Below are 4,409 nucleotides of genomic sequence, written 5' to 3' on the forward strand. Positions count from 1 at the left end.
TAAAATGCTATGAAAAGTATAAAAAAAGATTAATAAGAAATGGTTGTATGAAAATTGTCTACAAATGTAAAAAATTCAAAAAAGTTATAGAAAAAGTTTAAAACATTTACAAATATTTCGTTTAAAACTTAAGTAACTGAATAATGACGTTCTTATAAATTGGATGCTCAATTAAGTCAAATATATTTTGTAGAAACAGCTAAATCTGTGATAACAAATCATAAGAGAAATAAAATAAAAAATAAAAGTTGAATAATTTAATTATTACGATTTAAATTTATATAGTTAAATGATGGTATTCGTAAAACTTTGTTGGTAAATTAAAAAAAAAAAAAAAAAAAAAAAAAAAAAAAAAAAACTCATATTTATACCATAGTATCAATATGTTGACTTCTGTGAAAATGTGAATGACAACCAAAGTCGGTAGATTAAATATTTTGGGAATTTGGGTTTCGTTTGGGCAATGAATAAAGAACATGGGCCAATTTGTAAACTGTGACAAAGGTAGGGATTTTTTTGTTCGTGTACGTTATTGAAGCCTATGGTACATATAAAAAAATGAATCATATAACTTAACTCTTTGCTGGGTGGCGTGTGGCGGAAACGTGGCGCATGTAAAGGGGATTTTGCTAGAAAGATCTTTTTGCCACTGAAAATATCTTAAACGGTGGTAAATTGAAATAACTATCATTTAAGAGATGATATAATTTAATGTTGTCTGTTGGGGCTATTCCATCCGGTTAACATGGAGGTTTAAACTAACAACTAATTAGTAGATCTTGAGTTCAATCTTAAAGAGAGGAGAAAAATATATAATTATCTGTCGTTTCAAAAAAATTAAATTAAATTAAATGAAAATAACTATCATTTAAATAATGAAAATATCTTAAATGATGGTAAATTGAAATCTAGTTAACCTAATCCTCTTTAAAATAAATAAAGATCTTTTTACCACATATGATATTCTTATTTATTTTGCCACATGTAATTTTGTGATTAAATTACTTTTTATTCCACGTCTCATTTTATGGTTTTTTACATTTTATTAAATTGTAGATAACATTTATATTCAATAAAATTTCATTAATGAACTTTTTTCAAATTTCAAAATTACCAAATTAAAGATTCATTGATTTTCTTTATTTATTTATCTAAATCTAAATTATTTGTTTATATTTAAAAGAGAAAAAAAAACACTTTAACTTTTATAATTCAATATTTGTTACTTTTCTTATAAATTCATACTTTTCAAATGTTTATAATTTTGTATTTAATTTTTCTTAAATAAACTCATATAATACATGTGATATGTGCATAATTAGTTCATATTAAGTATAGATTTTTATTCAATTATTAGCTAAATTATTGCATTTATTGGACAAAAGGTACTTAAAAGTGTTTGAATTATATTTTCTGTCCAAAGATGAAGCTCGGAAGCGAAAGGAAGCGGGAGAAACAGTTAAAAGATCGAGAATGGAATGAAGAAGAAAAACAATAAAAATGGCACTGACTCGGCGAGTCAGATCGACTACTCGGCGAGTCCAATCGAAGAATCGAGAAGATAATGACTCGGGATCTCAAAGAGTTATCACAATTCGAGGAATGTGAGAGGGACTCGACGAGTCGCCACCTGACTCGACGAGTCGATTCGTATATATAAAGATAACTCCTCAGAACAATGGGGGAGGGGGGGGGGGGAGTTCTAGAACGATTCAGAAGAGTTTAGCTGCGATTGAGAAGGCAGAAAAACCCTAAAAGAAGACGAAAGAAGCTAGAATTCAATCCCGGAGAGTAATTGAGGCAAAATTTCATCATTCCACTCATTCTTTTGTTTTATCATTATGGTTAAGCAATTTGACTTTGTTTGTTTGCTGTTATTTACTTCAATTATGAGCTAAAACCTTTAGACTTCTGTTTGGGGATACAAAGTTAACAATATGGTTTGATTGATTGGTAGGATTAATTCTAAGTTGGTGAATTTTTGTTATTTTAGCTTGCTAAAAAACCTTGTGTGTGAATAATAATTAATTTTCTGTTAATAGGAAGATAATTGATTAGCATGAACATCTATTGATTATTAACCTCATATGCTATGTGATCACTATACCATATGTCTAGGATTAATGAATATGAAACTAGAATTAATAAGAAAATTGAGTAAATTCATGTGCAAGCTTGTAAGATGACCATCAAACAAGAAGTTAATTAAAAGAATAAATTAGTTAATTATTGCAAGTCTAACTTAACCTGAATAATTAATCTAGTGAATTTAATTAAATTAGACAATTGGCCACTGTTTAAGTTAGTTTATTTGCTAAGGATTAGGGTAGTGAATACGAATCTAATCACTTGAATCGATAACCAACGAAAGAATTAATCCATTGCACCATTACCTTGAAATCAACCATAGAGTTAACCAAGTTGAACTAAACAGAAGTTCCTTTCCAATTATTGAATCTAGTTAAGTCTTTATTTTCTAGTTCTTAAATTAGTAATAATTAGTAAGTTTCTAGTCTTGTAAAACTAGAGAAAACACCTACTTATTATTTAACTTAGATAAAATTAGTTTTTAATTTCAATTTACCGTTCCCTGTGATCGATACCCTGCTTATTTAGTTATACCACAATTGATAGGTTCACTGCCTTTTGTGTGTTATTTGATAATTAAAAGTAGGTTTAAAACTAAGTGAGTTTGCACACATCAAGTTTTTGGCGCCGTTGCCGGGGAACGGTTCTAAAATTAATATTAAATTCTAGTTTAATCGATCCTTTGTGTGGGATTTATCTTACACAAAGTTATTTATAAAGTAATTCAGTAAGTAGAATTAGTTCAATAAAATTCTGTTTTTTTTAGAATAACTAGAAATTTTTTTAGTTTTTGCCTTGAACTCGCCGAGTGCATTCGAGCAGACTCGGCGAGTCCGATGCCTTTTTCAGCTTTATTCTATTATTTCGTTTTTGTTCTTTTTACGCGTTTTGTTTCTTTTGTTTTGTTTGTTTAGAGTTGTTTCATGACCCGAGGATCTGATACATCTCTGATCCCTCCTTTGGAAGACCCGGAATCCGCACTAAGAAGGAGCAAAGGAAAAGCCGTTGGAGAAACCACATCTTCAAAGAACTCACCACTCAAAAATTTAAAGTCCGTCTTCATCAAGAAGAAGAGCAGCAAATCAGGAGAATCCAGTGCCTCATTGACAGTTGAAGAACCAATTCAAGAAGATAACGAGTACGAGACCGAGGAAGAAGAAGAGCATACTTACGAGCACGAAACCGATTCCGAAGAAGAGTTAGCTATCACAATGGCTAACATTGATGAAGTCCCCATGGGGGAATGGAAGAAAAGGATGCGTGAAGACACCGGGCCGGGACTTGTGCAACCAGTAATTCCCGCGACCGCTACTTTCGAACTAAAAGGCCATATTCTCGCCCAACTCAAGGAGATCCCTTTTTACGGGAAAGATAACGAAGATGCTTACAAGCACTTGGACGAAGTGAATGATGTGGCTGATTACTTCAACGTACCGAATGTTCCATGCGAGACCCAGCTTCTTCGCATGCTTCCTGTCACATTTAAAGGAGCTGCAAAAGATTGGTTAAAGTCATTTCCTCTCGAATCGGTCACCACATGGGCCAAGATGAAAGAAGAGTTCATAGACCATTTCTGCCCGCCCTCCGAGATAGCCAAGCTAAAGAAAGCCATTGCTAACTTCGAGCAACAACCCGGAGAATCTCTTTATGAAGTTTGGGAAAGGTACAAGAGCCTACTTAGAAATTGCCCACACCATGACCTTAATAGCCAACAAGAGGTCTCCATCTTCTATGATGGAGTCAATGTCACCACAAGGCAATTGCTTGATTCTCAAGGCCCGCTCACAAAGAAGTGATGGGTTTTAGCCATAAGAACTTTCCTATGTGCGCATGCAAAACCCTAATGCTTGGATCTAGGCTTTCTACTAAACATGCTTTTGAATCCAAGACTTCTAATGACTAATTAGGTTAAATAAAAACATTGAAACAGATCTAGAATCATACCTTTGAGTTCCTTGTTGATCTTGAGGTCTTGGAGCTTCTAGAGTCACAAGTGTCACTCCTCTAATGGCTTACAAACACCAATAGCAATAAGAATGATTTAGGAGAGAGGAGAGGGGAGGAATTCGACCAGAGGTTCCTTGCTTTAGGAGATGTGTCGAATTCCCTACACCATGGGGTCTATTTATACTTGTAGACTCCTTAAGGGTTACAACCTAAACCCTAATTGGATAATCTTCTCTTAAGGCTATCCAAATCCATTCCTAAGATAATCATATGGACGATTTTAGCTTTCCTAAAGCCCTTAGAATCCGTCCAAACCATATCCTAATGGATTTACAGTCTAAAGCTTAACTATCAAACAATTGACAGTTTATACC

The 4,409-nt window shown here is 32.9% G+C and overlaps 1 non-coding gene across 1 annotated transcript; it reads right to left on the reverse strand.

Annotated features, from left to right (window-relative positions):
- Nucleotides 1-3,683: 3,683 nt before the first annotated feature.
- On the reverse strand, nt 3,684-3,790 carry LOC145077322 (small nucleolar RNA R71). The gene has a single exon (XR_013693103.1). It is a non-coding gene; the product is annotated as a small nucleolar RNA R71 (small nucleolar RNA).
- Nucleotides 3,791-4,409: the final 619 nt, after the last annotated feature.

The sequence above is a fragment of the Lactuca serriola genome, chromosome 9 (assembly GCF_051521515.1).
Source record: "Lactuca serriola cultivar US96UC23 chromosome 9, Lser_US96UC23_V15, whole genome shotgun sequence".
In the NCBI taxonomy this organism is placed as follows: domain Eukaryota; kingdom Viridiplantae; phylum Streptophyta; class Magnoliopsida; order Asterales; family Asteraceae; genus Lactuca; species Lactuca serriola.